Here is a 19,192-nt window from a genome sequence, read left to right on the forward strand (position 1 = left end):
CTGGATCTTATCTTCTCTGCTGTAAATTTCAACCACCCATCTCACCAGTCTCATTTCTAAAAAAATATGTTTTTAATTTGGTAATACATTCACATGGTCAAATAAACTTTAAGAAACTTCATTCATACCCTGCCCCGGTCTATTCCATCTCCAATCTGCCTGATATGAATACCCACATCTTTTTATTCTTCTTTATTATTTTGGAATTTGTATGTATAAATAAAAATAAATATGATTATATATTTATTATTTCCTTGTTTCTTCCATTTCATAAATAAAAGGTAGCATTCTATGTATAGTATGTGTACTTCATTTTTTTGCTTAATAATACAAGGGTGTCCCAAAAAAATGTATATACACTTTAACAGCTGATAGTTCAATGTTGAAAATAAAATGTATTTTAATAAACACTGCCTTTATAACTATTCAAAGTGTGTTTATACATTTTTGGGACACCCTATATCTCCTGAAAATCTTTCCCAATTTTGAGAATGTATCATAGTTTAATTAATGCTCCAATTATGGACTAGTTTCTCTGCCCCAATTTTAGAGATTTCATATGTCCTGGCATCATTAATACATAAGCTTTTTATCAAGTAAGAGATGCTAATCTTTTCCACATTAAATTGTATTAAGTCATTTTTCTTCCATCTGTACTTTAAATGATTTATCTTTGTATAAAAGAAAAATTTTGTATCCATCACCACTAACTTCATTCTGTTTGTTTCAGTTAATCATCCCCACATTCCAACATGACTTCTTGAATCTTAATTCCATTATCAATCATATTAGCTACTCCTCCCAGATTGGTAGCATGCACAAATTTGATGAGTGTTTTCTATTTTTATCCAAATAATTGATCTCACTTTATCACAATAAATCTCTTTCCCAAAGGATAAGATTTCCCTTCCTCATTTCTACAACTTTTCCTTCTTCCTGGTTTCCTGGTTCCATGTTACTCAGTCCTGTCTTCTCCACATCTTCTCTGTTCCTGCTCCACTCATGTTATTCATATCCTAACTTCAGAATTGTCTCCTCCCCCCTTTTATCCACCTTAAAGACAATTCCCTGGACCGTGCTAACATCCTAATTTATTTTCTTCCTTTCACAGGTAAACTTCTCCAACGTACAATTTGCATCCTCTACTGATGTTGAGTTATCAGCAATTTGTCCACATGGGCCTCAAAAGCTCCCCTGACAACATCTTGCTGTTGCTGAGTAGCAGCTGCCTGCTCCTGACAGAGCCTCATTCTTATTCTCACCACAGTTCCCGTTGTCTTACTCCCAACCTGTGCCATTCAATGAGTTTGTGACCCTTCTTTGAAGTTAACAAGGCTTTTCTAAACAAATACACCAAAGCCACACCACATGAGCCCTTCAGAATCGTCATTGTTTCATAATATGCATTTGTTCCGATGTATGGCCATTGCCTAAAATATTTTAGAAATCTGTCTATTCTGTTTAATTTTAGTCATAGCAAATCTTTCTTTCTTGAATGGAATATTTAAATTCATATTTTAAACCAAAGTTATTTGAAAAGGTGGGTGTTTTAATTTGCTAATCATGATTTCAGTGATTAAAAAAAAAAGAGAGAGAAACTAATTTACATTGTAAAAAAATTACCTTGCAAAATTGCTTTAGAGAGAAATTCTAAAAAAAATAAAAATATTATTTGAGTAGCATAGTTTTTTTTTACAAGAAACTACCTTGAAGATCAACAACCCTTTTAATGTATATTGTTTGGTTTGTTTAAAAATAAAGTCTCTTTACTTACTTAACTGGAATCATAAAACTACCACCCCCAACTTCCCAATGACACCTATTAAGGGAACTGAGGAGAAAAAGGCCTCTGGTCTAAAAATGTACCAGTCCCAACAGGCCTTGCCATGGAGTTTATGAAGCAAAGGGAGCAATCACTGAGAAATGCATGGCCTGGTAACTGAGTGATTCATATTGCCAGAGGCCCTAGAATGATCACTAAAGGGGAGGCAGGATAAAGAAAGGGCACTGACACTGCTCTACATTTTAATTTGAAAAATCATATTTTTATTGTGAAATACAATGAACTTTGAAAAGTATGAAGCAGCTAGGAAAACGTTTTATCTGTTCTCTTATGGATATTTAATGTAAAGTATGAAATGATGGAACTGACCTTTAGGCATGTCATGAAGGATCTCTCTCTCTCTCTCTCTCTCTCTCTCTCTCTCTCAAGAGATGGAAAAGAGAGAGAGAGGAGAAAAGAATTGATGTTCACACAATAATGAAGACAATGGAGACCCAAGAGAGCCAATGGTGCAGTTCCAGTCCAGTTTCAAGGCCTGAAAAGCAAAATAGCCCATAGTGTAGGTTTCAGTCTGAGAGCCAACAGGTTTGAGACCCAAGAAAAGCCCGTTTTTTAGTTCAAATCCAAAGGCTTGAGAAGATAAATTTCTCAGCTCAACCATCAGGCAAAAAGAATTCCTCTTACTCAGTATTTTCGTTCTATTCAGGTTGTCAACTGATTGGATGGGGCCCACCCACATTAAGGAGGGCAGTCTGCCTTACTCAGTCTACTGATTCAAATGTCTGAGTATTCAAAAATACTCTTAAAAACACACTCAGGTTAATGTTTAACCAATTGTCTGGGCACCCCTCGACCCAGTGAAGTTGACACATAAAATTAACCATCACAGTACTTAAAGTTTATTTATTTTTATTTTTTTAAATATGGATTTCTGACTTTTCTTGGTATCATTTAATTTGTATGGCAACACTGGAAACTCCTTCCCATGGAGTAACAAAAGGATGGAGATGGTTAGAGGTTGTCACAATCCCCGACATTCACTTGGTTTTTCTGGCTTGCCTCAGCACACATTTCAATTTGAGACCCATTAGTTTAAGCTGTATTGCCTATGAAAGCTAATGTTGGTCTCTGGGAAGGGTGTGCGCGTGTGTGTGCATGTGTGTGCGTGTGTGTGTGTGTGTGTGCATGCACGCACGCATTCCAATAGTGATTATTTTAGACAATGAGAAAAACTAAGAGGCATATACATACATTAAATTGATGGAAAGACCTCAAAGGAGAACTAAAACCAAGGTGCACATGGCCACCCCAATTAGTTCTAAAGGATTTGAAATACCAAGCTCCTTCTCCTGTCCTCTGACTATCCTGAGGTGCAGAGAGAAACAAAAGCCACCCCAGACTGTGTTCCTGGAACTCCTGGGGTATTACTCTAGACTAAGTAATGCAGCCACAAGAACATGTTATGTTGGGGAAAAGGAAATAGATCTTGAGAAAGGATAATAAATCCTAGAACTTTTGCATTGACTGAAATAGAAGTGATTCTGAAAGCAAATAAATACCCTTAAGAGATTGGTTACTATGCACATTTTTAAAACATTGATTTCTCAATCCTTAATTTCAGATAAATATTGGCTGTTTCTTAATGCTAAGAGGCATAAGTAAAGATTAAGCACTGAACCAGAGAGCAGCTTTGGGCTAACGGGAAAGAAATTCAAACTCCATTTCAAAGTGTTCAATCCAAGTACTGAATCAATTAATCAATGGGTTCTACCTATCTGGGCACCTAGGTTCCTCTAATGCCTCCTCCCACTATTCACCAGTAACATTTCAGATGAACTTTGATATGCTTCATTTTGACTCTAGTAGGTTCTAAGTTGCTTTAGGGGGGGGAGGCATATCATATTATTCTAGTCCACATAGCTCTTAAGACAGGATTTTCACATAATAATGGCTCAATTAACATATATTACATGAATGGGTTTAATTCCCTTATATATATTTTTCACAGTTGAACACAGCATTCAAGTTAGCAAAAGGGCTGCTGACTAGAGAAAATAAAATCGTGATAATCACACACACACACACAACACCCTTCCTTGTTATAATCGACATTGTGGGTACAGGAAGAGTGAGTCAGTTCTCATATTTATAAATGTGTTCTTAGTCACATGTGCATAATCAGTTTGTAAATATATTAATTAAATTTTCCAAATATTAACAGATTTCTAAATTAACAAGGTTTCCCCCCTACAACTAATATGTTCACCTAACTTATAGTTGATGTCAACGATACACATGAAATTTCTGAATGCTCCATGTGCGTAAAATAGTAGAGAAATCAGAAAATCGGGTACTGAAGACCCAAGTTGAAAAAACAGGAGATTAAGGACAAAGAGAACAGAGCCAGATTGCAAAGCACTCTAATCGTGTCCTCTGGGTCAGAATTGTGAGGACTTTAAATGGTTTTATAAAAGGTTTTCTAGAAAGAAACAATCTGGCAGCTTCTTCAGATTTTCACCTTCTGAGGCAGGGAGGACAGTAACCCAGTGATCCAGGTCAGAGAGAGTGGGCTTGCACTAGGATTTGAATAAACAGACAGTGACATATATGAGATGTGGTGAAGGGACGATTGGCAAGAATCCATGCCAGATAAAGGGGAGATTTTAAAAACCAAGTGAAATATCAAAGTTCCTATGCTGTGTGACTGAGATAGCAAAAATCCCATTGGTGTAATAGAGCTGATAGAATTAGACATAATACAATTTGCCCGGGGTCTGCCAAGTCTGAGATGACAATAGGACACTGGTTCTCTGTGCCAGTTTCCTCCTCTATCAAGTGGAGAAAATAGCGTCTTTTAAAAAAGATTTTAATGAGGATTAAATGAGATCATGTGAAATATTTACAACGGTGTCTAGTACATGGCAAGCATGATCTAACTCTTCATCCAATAAATAAATATTTATCTATGAAAGATTTCAGATGTAAGAAGAGAATTTAAATATGAGGCCTTTTCAGATATAGATTGAAGTATCACCAACTCTTTCCTGCCTCAGGCCCTTTGTATTTGCTGATTTTTTCCTACTGTCCTTCAAATGTCTAGCTTATTTATAATCATTGATGTCTTACCACATTTATTATCCCCACAGGAACATATATCTTTGTCTAAATTATGTCACCATCCAATCCCCACATCTGCCTGTCCTTTATACCCCTAATGCTACCATAAATCTCACCACAAATGGTAATTGTTGTTTTTACTCTTAGTTTACTAGTTTATTGATCATACCCACATACTAGGACTAAAAAAATTACCTGTTTTGTTCACCACTGAATCTCTAACACTTAACATGATTCTTGGTACCCAGGGAGAAGTTGCCTCTGTCTGGATCCAGAGTGTAGGCAGGATTAAGGGACTCAAAAGGAATAGAGAGTCACACAAACTAGCAACAGAAGGAAGCTGCAGATACAAAGAAGCAGGAGGAAGAAGTGGTGTTCCCAGAACCCACTGAAAGCTATGGTGGTAAAGAAGGTGTAGGCCAACAGGAGCTGAAGCCTGAATCCTGGTTCAGCCATGAGAGGGAAGAGAAATCATTACCCCAACTCACTTTCCTCCCATCCTTCCATTGTTTAACCAGAGGCCAAAGCAATGAGCCAGGGTGATGCAGCTTCCTCCGGCACAAAGCAGGGTAGGGAGAACCTGATGGCAAGCAGAGATTAACCGGTGAAGTATCTGGTGGACACTCCTAGTTACTGAATCCAGATACAGATGATATTTCAAGCCAAAACCCTGGACCAGAACTTTAGCAGAAGTGATTTTAGAGATGAACAGAAAGTCCAAACAGAAAACCCAGGAGCAAATCTTAAGAAATACCCACTTTTATGGAACAAAAAAAGAAAAAGAGGTTTGATAGAAGGAACATGACATTTGCTGAGCGCCGCCCCATTTTTATTACTATTTTTATGTGCCAATTCCATAATCTTACTAGTGAATATTTTCAATAACCCACTTTCCTAGCCCACATTTCACTTGAAACAAATTTCTCATCCATTTTGAGGCTTAAGCTGTTCATTTGACTTTATTAGGAGGTAGAGATCTGCCTTTGAGTCCACTGGTAAAAAAATAAATAAATAAATAAAATAAAAAAAAGATAAATATAATAAAAAGGGGGAAGATCATTTGATAGCGATCACTATATGGTTAAGCAAATGAGTCTCACTAGTTTTAAAGACAAACTTGGGAAAGGGTGAATTAAACAAATATCTAAATATCCTGCTTTATCAGAGAAGTCAGAAAAGTTGAGGAATGAAAAACATAACAGACAAAAGGAGGTCAATTTTAAACCTGAAGGTTTTAGAGACACATCTCTACTGGGAGATGGAGTGAGCTGTACACTGAGTAATTCTAGGAGAGTCACACATACCTATGCAGCACAATTGCTGTCTAGAGTACAATCCCCATACGGGGGGTGTCCGCAAAGTGTTGGAGATGCACAATCCAAGATAGGCTCTAAGTTGTTTGGCAGCAAGAAGTTTCATAAGGCCCTTCTCAGCTTAGGTCTACTGATTAGATGTTTAAAAGATCACAGAGGTTTGTTGTTGTGGCGGTGGTTAGAACCACACAAACACTGCAATTGAAAAAACTCAGCTAGATCCATCCTCACAGTAGACCTGAGTGAAATGCTTGTCCAGACATCAACAGGGTTGGTATTTTAGTTTCTCTTTTATAAGACCTATAACTTGCCAACAGTGCCCTACAGTAGTTCCCTTAATATAAACTATGATAATCTAAGCTTTGACGCATTACATTTTTTTGCAAAAAATAATAACCATAGGCACTTAGATCATTTCATAAATGTATCTGGAATTTTTTTAGGAAGAAAAAAAATCTGGTAATCTTTGTTTAACCAGAAGATGGGAGTGCCAAGTGTGTTTTCTAGGCATAGGGATGTTGAGACTGACTTGAAACAATGAAGCCCTTGGAATTTGGTTTGAGAAAAAACCCAGCCACACAGCAGTGTAAATAGACATTTAGAGTCTTTTAGAACTTAGAAGATTAACTACATAATTACAGACATTTTAGCTCCGTTTCACCTTCACATGCCCATGGTATTGTCCTTTTGGTTGTAGAAAGTGCAGGACTCAGGCAGGAATACTGGGTCAGAGTAAGGTTCAGAGATGAATCGCCCTTTGAATATGGTGCAGAAACTTGGTCTGTTTTGTTTGCCCCATTATCCTCAAAGCCTAGAAAATACTTGGCACATAAAAAGCACTCAGTACATAGATCGTGGTTGAAAAATGAATGAATGATCACTTCACTTGCTCTACAACATCCATCCCTGAAATGGGGAAGAATTAATAGTGAGTCATCCTCAGACCTTGAGTGAAAACTTAGCCTGAGGGTAACTGAATTAGGTTCTAATAATAAATGTGTTTGACCTGAAAACTTCCTTTACGGCTCAGGAAGGTCTGCCTATAGAAGCAGCTCACAGTGTGGAAACTTCTCAGTTTAACATTCAACAGACCATTTCTATCCTGACATCAATAGCAGGCTTCATGTGTACTTAATTTTATTCTCAGCATGGATGAAATTTGAGATAGCAAGAGTTCTTCTTTCATCTAGCTTATGTAAGTGAGATGATCCATCTTCACACTAAATTCTGTCTCTATTGATTCCAACCACAGGTCACTTCTTTGATTTCACATTACGGGCAGGGAATGGAGATAAAGATTCCTCAAAATATTCAGTCCTGAAGGAAAATGAATTTAATCCATATGTCTTTATTTGCCCCGGAAGCAGGTATTCTAAAGGATGAGTCAGGAACTCTATCCTGTCCTTCCCTGTAGAAAAGATTTCAAAGGAAGATTCAACACCATCTGATTATTTTGTAGAAATAGAGTTGTGAGTAGATGACTAATGGAAATCATCTTTTGATTTGGCTTTCAGGCTACATTCTTCACATTTACTCTGATGTCTTAACTGGAGACAGAAAGTTACACCAGCAGATCTGGTTGTAAGCAAATGACAGCGTCTTTAGTATTCCCTTCAAGGAATGTTTAACTCACCATCTGCTGAGAAGCCAAAAGCTGTAATTTTAGTTGTGGAGGTTTGCCTCACTTTCATTTATTCAAGCAGGGAATATGTATTGATCGCCTACTATGTGCCCACACTATGCTAAAAGTTGGTCATCCGTGATGTGAGGCTAGCTCTATCTAGGACGAGGAAACCATCGCAAACTGCAAGGTTAGTCTGTTCATGAGCATGAACTAGATTCAACTTGTATCATTCAGAACTTTCTGTGTGTCAGCCACTTCCATATTTGCTCTTCCATGTGATTCTCCCATTTTAGAAAATTTTAAAAATCAGGTAGAGTTATTGGTCAGCTCAAGATAATGGAGTTAGGAAACAGGCCTCCTCCACATACTGAGTTCTCCCTACCAAGCCCCATTCTGCTGCATTTACTACCCTAGAACTGGCTCTCCTAAATCAGCACTTTCTCTTCCACATTACATGCCAGATTTGAAGGGGAAAAATGAGGCAAGTAAACATACTTTATGAGGGCCAAGAAATTCTCTAAAGAAATAGATTAAATTTTAAAAGAGCAATAAAATTCAGAAAGTATAATAATTTGAGAAATATAGCTAATGAAGGTAGATAAAAATATATTAAACATAAAACTAACTTTTAAATTTTTGATGAGATAAAGGGATCCCTATGAACTAAACTAAATATTTGATAGACTAAAAAGGTTAAAAGCTAAAAATGTGAAACTAAGTTCTTTCATGTCTTAAGAGAGGGGTCATGGGTAGAAAACCCTAATTAGAACTTCTGGCACATAGATCTCTTGAGCCCAAAATTCAGACTGGAAGCCTATACATTGTATACAATATTTTTTCAGGCCAGAATAGAGGGTCCTCGGTTTAGCATGCAATTTCCCTTCAAAACCTGGTATTTGACATCCTCTTCTTACTGTCTGATTTCAGTGTGTCTCCTAAGCCATAAGAGCCTATGTATGTCTGGGTAAAAGTACTTGCTACATACACTATGCTAAAATCATTAGTTACTTTTCAATATTCCCCATAGAGGACTGACTGTCATAGAGGACAAAGACTGGATCCTCATAGTTAATATGTATTGCATGTATATAGCCATATGCCAGGTACTGTTTAAATTTTTAAAATTGTTTTTTCTCACTTGATTCTAAAAACAAGTCTGTAGTCTCTTATTTTTCACATAAGAAAACAGGTAACAAGTAAGAGATTAAGTAACATGCTCAAGGCTGACAACCAGTAACTAAATCTAGAATTCAGATCCAGTGAGTCTAGATCCAAAGCCTTATCATGTAACCACACAGGGCCTCCTCTATTATTCATATTCTTATTCCCAAGCTCTAACCTGATCCCTACAATAAACAGATGCTAAATAAGTGTTGGACTGATGATTGAATGAAAGCTCAAAGCAGTTCCTCTTTTACCACTCCCCTACCGCCTTATATCTCAACCTTCATAGCAGGAGATTGATTGCCAACTTAAAATTAAATTAGATTGCTTTCCTTAACTACACCCTGACTAACTTGTGAAGAGGGACAGCTCAGAAATATATGATGTGGCAAGGGGATAGCAGTCCAGAACTAAGTTCTCCACACATACCCCATTGAGTGCTATTTGAGAGTCGGCTGTCTTTGCTAACACAGACTTAGCTCCAAATATCTCAAGATCTTCATGAAATATTCATGCCTTTATGTTTATGAAACCCTCATTGCAATTCATAAATACTAACAATAATATTTTACCAAGAGCAAAATAAAGGCTTATAGAATTAAGTGATTTAACTTGGCAAAGATCTATCAGTAAATCTCTAGCTAAGACTGAAATAGAGGCTATAAATCTGACCATGTAGTCTCAAGAGGGAAGAACTCATTTTCTCAGACTAGCTCACCATCTTGCTGCTTACCTACATTTTTCTTCTTTCTAGTTCTCTTTTTATATTTTTCCTGTGCTCTCATTCCCACCCTCTGCCACACATAAGGACTATGAAGTAGGAAGAATAGGACAACCCCTGTAGGATGCATAAAGAAGAAAAATCCTAAATCCCTCAGAGAACATTCACCCTTTTCCTGGAACTACTTAGTAGTTATAATCATGTCTCTTAAAGCTTACTCTGTAGGTAAATCGAGTGTTTTCTTAAATGGGCCCAAAGGCAAAATTTTCTTAGCACAGCAGTCTGTCAGAACTATCCCAGGATTCTAACATTCTATACTTTTTCATCCATCTTAACCCCAAAACAATAAGGCCAACAAAATGTAAAGTCAACCTTCCATTGATATTTTTCCAGTATTAACCAAGTAATGCTGTCCTTTATTAAAACCTTCTCACTATGTAAGAGACAGTCAGAATATAAACAAATGATGTCAAAAATGAAAAAGAAAATATAATTGTATCATTAAATAAATCTTTCTAAGTCTTCTTCACAGTATTAGAAACATAATTATCATAATAGAACAAACCTGAAAGATATAAGTATTCTTTAGTCAACAAGTTAACTTTAAATCATAATATTGAACAGATAATAATGTACAGATCAACTGGTTTTCAGATCCACCAAAAAGTATCAGTGTGATTTAGATAGCCTTAAAATGTTAACAGAAAATCAATATTTGACATATTAATATATTTAAAGTTTATGCTGAAAATGCATTAAAATTTAATAAGAAAAAATAAAATTATTCTAAGGTTCCAAATTAAGTAGAATTAATGCCACAAACAACATATCAATTTCACTGAACTAAAAATTCTAAAGTACAGTGGGAAGAAATTGCACAACTTTTCACTGGTATGATAATAACTATCCTATGATTGAAAAAATGAACTATGATTAGTTGTCACTTTTTTGAGTTAGTATTGAAAATGTTTTAATATTTTATATTAATAACAATCTAAATGCCTATAATTTTAATAAATTAATTATACAGACGTCTATTCACACTTCTTTGTTAAAAGAGTGAATAACCAAAGAAAGGAAGCAAAGATATATAAAAAGTTTGTCAGTTCTTTTGAAATATAATTGGGTATATGGGAAGATATTCAGTGTGCATTATAAAAATACATATATATCCATATATCAAAAAAAGGAACATTCATGAGAGCTATGTGCCCTTAGCTATACTTTGGTAAGAAGCACTCAATATTACATAGATAATTAGGATTCAGTGAGAAGTGAACTATGCAATTTTGTATTTCTCTAAAGCTGGAGTATTGTATTGTAATCCATAATCAATGTCTTCATTACAGGCATTCCTATGTGCACAGCATTGCATATCTTGCATGCTTTAAAATATTTTTAATGTGCAGCCACAAAATCAAGTCTTGAATTTTCTCTTTGCCATCCTCCAAATTAAGTGCCATAAGTTTCTCTAAAATACAAGGAAAAGACAATTAACTTGAGGCAATCTTATTTATGCCAAGCCCTTTCTTGAAGATTTGCAAACAATTCTGCAAGGATTTAAAGAGTATACCAAGCAGTTTTATTTGAAAAGAAAATCTCTCAAATGACTAAATATCTCTTGCTTTTTATTATTTTGGCTTCTGAGTTTTGCTCCAAAAGAAGGGGAGGAATTCCCGAGACTGACTATATGATCTCCAAGGTTCCTACCAGCTCTAAAAGTCTGTCCTTCTGTGAAAATAGATTGATGAAGATAATGCCCAAGAAAGATTTTATTGCAAAATCACTTCCGTCTGACTCAGATCTTACAACTTAAGGTTTGAACTAAGGATATTTTAAAGTCAAATAAGAATGTTTCTGCATTATGCATAAATTGATTAAGCAGATTTCTTTATCTCCTAAAAACATTTCTCCTAAGACTTTGAAGATACATTTTCTTAAAATAGACTTGCTTTTTTTTATTTTCCTTTTTCCCCTCTTACTTTTTCTTATAATTATATTCTTCGTGGTGGTTCAAATGTATTCCTCCTGAAATATTAAAACCTCAGCTTCTTACCACCTCCTTGGCACTCTTCTAGCATGCTCTTAAATGGGTTTCATCATTCATCTGCAATGAGCCATATTATTTCATTTTAAACAATTAGGCCTGACACCCATATTCAAGGAAAATTAATCTATATTTTACTCAGAATTACTTGAATTTTTCCTTTTTATTCCTGTTTCTATAATCCAGATAAGACTTCATTTTTTAAGAAAGTATGTTTTTATTGATTTTAGAAACAGAAGGAGGGAGAAAAATATTGATTGGCTGCCTCCTGCAAGCCCCTGGAGATCAATGCCTGGGACGCTGCTCAATCAACTGAGCCACACCTGCCAGGCAGCACATTTCTAAAGAAAAGCTACCAATCTACACACAGAATAGTAGGAAACAAGATCAACCTTGGGAAAACAGGAAAGAAAGTAAACCATAAACAAATAATCCTGCAATAAGAGGTGTATGAGTCCAAAATAAGTTTTTGCTACATTCCTGGCTTTAATCCCCCTAAAACAATGATATTTCATTTAACAACTAAATATCCATATTATAAAACCCATACACATTCAATAAGCAGAACAGCAGTTATTCTTTCAGTATGTGAGTCACAAAATGTTCCTACCCTGTGTTCTCTGCTCCTGCTGAAATAACTTCCAACAACCATACTAACAGCTTTCAAACAAGATCTAGTCTCTCTGAGTTTTAGGAACACACACACTCCGCTCTGAATCCCACAGTCACTATTAGTTTCTGCCTGTCTTCTCTTATATTCACAGCCACATATGGGAAAAGCCACCAGGGCCATAGATGCTGCACCCTCTCACCTTTAGCTTGTGCCTCAGTCTACCTCAGTTTCCCTGTAGATCCCACTTCTCCAGTGAAAGTGCACATCCAAAGGGTTGCCAAGTTGCCAAAAGCTAGTGGAAAACTTTTGCTCTCCTGACTTCCCACCTCTCCTCTGGCTTCGTCTTTTCCACCTAACTTTTAATGCCTCATCTCTTCAGTGGCAAATGTTTCTCATTCTCCACTCTCTCCCTCAGTGGTCTCCTTCCCTCACGTGGTTTTCTTACACAAACTCCTCCTTACCTTACGGTTGGCTTCATACTTTTTTTTCTGAGCTCCAGGTACAAATATACAACCTCTTAATTAACATCTCAAGTTGGATGTTTCATAATAACTAACCAGCTAACTAGCTCCTAGGATCGCCATCCCCCTTACCTGCTTCTTCTTTGTCGTTCCATATTTTGTTGCTCCTAGAGGACATGTGAAGTCATCCTTGATTCCTAACTATTCCATACCCACAGAGCCAAACAGTGATCAGGTGCTGCTCATTCCACCTCCAAAAGTCTCACACGTGTTTATTGTTTTCTCTGTCCTCTGCCCTCCATTCACCTGACCATCATCTCTCCCCCTGACAATTGGTCCATCTAGTAAATTGTCTCCTCATATCCATTCTCCATATATTAGTGAAAATAATATTTCAAAAATTCAAATCAGGTCATGCTACCAGTTTAAAAGCTTTCTATACCCGCCCATTAGGATTTAGAATATTACTACACAATCCCCATGACTGAGACAGGGCCTGCCCAGCCCGCCCTAACTTGTACCTTTCCTCCTCGCTCCATACACGGCAGGAAAGCTGATTTTCTTTCAGTTCTTCAGTGGCGCCATGCTCTTTGTCAATGCAGAGTCTTTGTCTTTGCTGTGCCTATCGTCTCCCAGGAGCTAGTGAACACTTCCTCTTCCGTCAGACCACAGTTAAACATTACTCTCTGCATTCCTCTCAACTCCCTGGACCTGGTTATGGGTACTCATTATAGCACTCCCAAAGCATCCCATATTTCTTCTTTACACTAGGAACACTCAACACAAACATAGTTAAGTAACTATTTGTGTAATTTTTGTTTAATTTCCATGTGTGATTGGATATTTTAAGATATTCATTGATTTCCCCCCCAGATATTTTGTTATGCTTTTGGTTTCCCCACATCAGGCTACCAGACCATGAGGCATCTAAAGGGGTGATTATTACAGTAAAAATTAGATAAACAACAATCAAATTCTTGTCTCTTGAGTTTTAAAATCCAAAACTTTAATATACAGTCATCAGCCATGCAGTTCATCCCACCCAACATACCAGCCTGGAAGACTAACCATTCCAAGACAGGGGAAGAACAGAGCCAATGGAATAGATTAGATGAGTGATGGCGAACCTATGACACGCGTGTCAGAGGTGACACACGAACTCATTTTTTTGGTTGATTTTTCTTTGTTAAATGGCATTTAAATATATAAAATAAATATCAAAAATATAAATCTTTGTTTTACTATGGTTGCAAATATCAAAAAATTTCTATATGTGACACGGCACCAGAGTTAAGTTAGGGTTTTCAAAATGCTGACACGCCGAGCTCAAAAGGTTCGGCATCACTGCATTAGATGTTGGTAGAGCCCTATTCTGAGATGTGAGGAGACAAAATGGGAGGACTTCTAGATGGTCTGGGGAATCTGAGGGTAGTCAGAGATAACTAGCATGATGAACAAATTCCATGTGAATAAAGATAGAACTCTTAGGGTAAAATATATTTTCATGAAAAGTCCTTTTCTGAGTATTGTAAAGAACGCAGAAATAGAAAACATTTTAAAAATTAAATAGTTGTATTTGAGCCATGGTAAGTAATAGCATTATAACAAGTGGCACAATTAAAAGGGGGGTTTTTAATCCTTTTTTGCTACATACAATTAATCATATGTAATATATTTTCACATGTAATTATACAATTATTGCATACAGTAATACAATAAATATTATTAAAGGGTGCAATATAGAAATACATATTTTAGAGACAAAAATCTCACTGTGTAACTTCAAAGTATACTAATCTAGCTAATTGGCTTTGTTTCTCACTGTTTGAATTTATAATTAAATGTATATTTTAAAAAGATTTAAAAATAGATTTTAAAAAAGCTATAATATATTTTATTCTGAAAAACATGTGGGCCATATACTTTAAACATAATTTGGTTAATAAGCTACTTTATGTTTCACAAATAGTGCAATCAAAGCCTCCATTTTTAAATTTCAGGAAGCTATTACTAGAAAATGTTTAACTTCTTCCAAACCGATCAATTTTAGTTGCTTTTAACCATTTTTCCCTATGATTTTGTGGTTATTATGTTATATGACTTGAGACCCCTGCACAACAATACACATATGAGATACTTAAGGCATGTTTGATGTTTGCTACCCTTTTCTGAAAGAGCGGATTGTTTTCCATGAGGATAAAAAAGACATTACATGAAGTCTGTTTCTTTAGATGACCAATGGATAAACCCAGGCAAGAAGAGTAAATGGAAATAATTGGATGTCTCATTCCTTATGACTTAATCTTAGAACTCCTATGTGAATAGTACCATCTGAATACAGATTGAAGCTAAGCTGGTTAAAGATTCTGAAATTCAGGGTTTGCATACCTTTTTTATTCTCCAGTTTATTTCTTAATATTTCTTAATTTATTAAATAATTTAAAAGATTTTTCTATCACACCCTTAATATAAAAAAGGAAAACTCTAAAGGAATATAATGGGATAATATAGGCAGTGAAAGAATGACTATGAAAATTAAAATATTGTTGGGGTCATGGATTTAAAAGATATGTAAGTATTCTCCACCAAACTTCCCAGCTTTCTTTATTTTCCTATGACACTGAACTTTTTAATCATGCTGAAGATTTTATTTATTTTTTAAATTTTAATCATGTTTAAGATTTTAGACCAAAACTTCTCTGTAATGATGCTGGGAAATATAAAAACTAAACATTTCCAGACGAGCCCACAGGTAATTCCAATACCCATGTATACAAACCTCATCTACTCTTTTTAAGAGTAGCTTTCCTCAATGGATGAATACAGTGACACAATTTAAGTAAGTGTCTAAATTACCACCACTCTGGTTCACATAATATATCTTTTCAAAAAATCCTGAAAAGTTACTACAGGCACATTATCCACCAGGCTGTCAGGTCTAGAAACCATATGTTCAACTAGACCATAGAAAACATTACTACAGGTAGAGCATATGCTTGGCAAAGCCATGGATCACCATCTGGGCCCTGCTTCTTCCAGGAAGCTCCAGCTGGGTGACAGAATGGCATCTTTCCAATGGCAATGGTTCCCTTTGGGTCATCAGAGAATCAAAAGAGTATGGGTCATTTAAGGCTCAGACAGACCATGTGATCACCATGCAGACACATGTTATAGGTAGACGTTATGAATGGGCCAAGCCTGATATTTCCTTCATGGTGTGTTCTTTGGCGTCCTTCAAGCATTCCCATTGTCCCAATTATGCCCCAACTAATTAATTATCTGTTTAGACTTAGTGGGACAAGCGCAGGTGACCAGGAGTCAGCAATAACGGCCTATCCCCTGGTACTTCAATGTCTAGACAGCTGAGCCAAACTGGAACACATGAACACACAAGACAGAATTAATGTGCAATCACACAGGGTTTATTTACCTATTCCTAGTGGGTCCTAGGCTCCAGCAAAGGCCACCCGGCGATGCACACCAAAAGACGGACGACAAAGATGGAGACAGACAGGTGGCCACAGTTGGTTCAGGCTCACACAGCAGAGCAGTCAATCAGGGGCTTGTCTCACGGAGTGACATGGAGTCCTCCTCTCATCAGGCAGGAGATGTCCACTGAAGAAAATCTGTTGCTTATATAGCCGGTGGTAAACAACTTGTGTCTTATCAGTGTGGGCCAGGCGGTGTGCCTTGTGCTAGGAGCAGGGTGTTTATGTTTTAAGGGCTTAGGGCATTCACATCAAGATAGTGGGGCGTTCACCACATTTTGGAAGTTACAGAGTATTGGGGTCTTCACACAGCAAACAGTTCACACATTAATTATTTCACACGATAATTATTTCCGCACATCAGAGGGGTTTCCTTATGAACATAACATTATTATAAAACCCATTCTCCAACCCAGTTTGGAGATTGCTGGTCCCTTTGACTTTACCTTTGTTTTTCAATGACACAATATTCAGGTTCCATAACTATTAGGAGTCCAGTCTGTGCCTGTGCCTCGTTTGACCTTATGTAAGGTAAACCTATTTCCTTCCTAACCTTCTTAAAAGAGGTTTAACAGAATTTGGAGTTTTTCCTATTACAAAAATTCTTAGGTTTTTGTCAAAAGATATTTGAAATACCATATTGAAATTATGTACTCACATCCCTCACCACCACCTCCAAGTAACTGAATCACATAAATAAAACATTACATAGAAAGTGCTTTGCCACAATTTATGGGTGGTAAATTTAACAAGAGCTGGCTTCGTTGTAGGAAAATTCAACTTATCTTTTCCTGATCCTTTTATTCTATACAGAAAAAGAAATTTATGTCAGTTTTTTAAAAAATCTATTACTGCTTCTCATAACTGAATCCATTATTTTTCTCCACGATCAATCAGGTAAAAACAAGAATAATACATTGCTTGGACAGAACCATGAACATAAACATCTCCAAGAATCAAATGTAGAAAGTTAAATGGCTTTCAGGTGGTATTAAAACAAGAAAGGATCATCTTTGTACATTTAAAAAATCAGATCTTACTAAAAAATGTATTATTATTAGCTGCTACAAAAAGATAAGTTATATAGTATTTCATTGTTCACAATTAGGATGACTTTCAATAATTGAACTTGTCCTATACACAGTCAACTGATTAAAAATATCAGTGGTTACCTTATTTTATAAATAATTTCTCTTCATAAAAGCATCAAGGGGATCTATAATAGTTAACTCCACATGACCCACTTTAGTTTCAGAAAAATTTGAGCTAATGTACACACACCTACATATATATATATATATATATATATATATATATATATATATATTATATAAAGTTATCAGGGAATTTTCTCTTTAATTAATAATATCCAGCATCTAATATTTTCTAATTTTATTCAGATAAGCTAACCTCCCAACTTGTCTCCAGAAAAGATGACCACATTTCCAACCAACTGGCACTTAACATTCACATTAAGCCTATTATTGGTCCAGGGCTGGGCATATGACCCCAATTTGTCTGGACAGAAAAGGAATGATTCTTATGTAAGATGAAAATGCAGAGGGAGCAGTTTCCCATTCTCTCTTAGCAAATGAGAAGAGAACAGGGAGCCTCAGCTGCTACTGGCAGCAGCCCGTGACTGAGAATTCGGACAATGCTGGTGGCAGAGGGAAGAGTGGGAAAGGACTTGGGTTTTAGTTAAGATCATTGAACTGCAGCTAATGGCATTCTGCCTAGAGTCGTCCCTACCTCCTGTGTTCCAGTTAGAAAATTTACAAGTTTAGTGATTGTTTAATCCACTTTGAATTGGGGTTTCTGTAACTGTTTGATGTGTTCTTCTTCCCCTTTAAAAGAAGTGACAGAATACACTTCTGTTTTCTCCTGGCTTGTTTTGTTCATATTAATCTTTACATCAGAAAATCTTTGAATATGCATTTGATTTTGCAACTACCTTTTAGAACTGTCCAAAACCACCTAATGGAGAACAAAATTTAACACACCCATTGCTTAAGAAGATAGTAATATTCTTACCAAAGTTAATGCACTTTTAAGATGATTAAAAACCCTCTTGTCTTACCAGACAAAAAATATAGTTTCATAACCAAGGTCTGACATTATTCAGAGCTTGACCTGTTTTGTAGCCAATTTTAAACTCTGATCTATAGGTCAAAGGTAAGTTGTTGTTGTTGTTTTTTTTAATTCTTCAGAAATTGTAGGCCATGGCAATCCTACGGCTCTCCTCTTGTTTTTCTAAACTATTTTGATACTTACTTCTCAGATATTCAGGCTAATAGATGTTTCTTGCATATTTCCAAAGATAATAACTCATCAGCTTTGCAATTCTTAACATTAAGAGATTAAAACTAATGTAGATGATTCTCAGATGACACATACTGAGGTATAGAAAATTCCATCATTTCCTTCTACAAAATGAGAGAAATTTTAATTCTTTTTCTCAACAGCTGCTTCATTTTTTATGCACAGGAAAAAATATGGGCAATTACTCCAAGTACAATCAAGTCATTTAACATGGCTTTACTATCATTGTAGTTGCAGGATATTTAAAAAGAGGGAAAAAATCTCAAAGCACGGGTCCTGCTGTGCAGCAAAGCAATCAAATTCCTTCATAATAACAGTCTGATGGGATTCAGCAATCTGACGAATAATGAATAACCACTTTAATCAGTAAACAGGAAAATGCTACAACAGTCACTGAGTAAAAATTGACTATCATTGGTTGATCCTGTTGATCGGCATTTCAAACAATAAATAGAAATGTAAGTATCTTTTAAAAAGAAAAATAACTTAGTTTAGTGTGTTTGATTTTTTCAGGCAGTGAGAAAATGATAGGCCATCTTAGA

The sequence above is a fragment of the Myotis nattereri genome (assembly GCF_964212035.1).
Source record: "Myotis nattereri genome assembly, chromosome: 6".
In the NCBI taxonomy this organism is placed as follows: domain Eukaryota; kingdom Metazoa; phylum Chordata; class Mammalia; order Chiroptera; family Vespertilionidae; genus Myotis; species Myotis nattereri.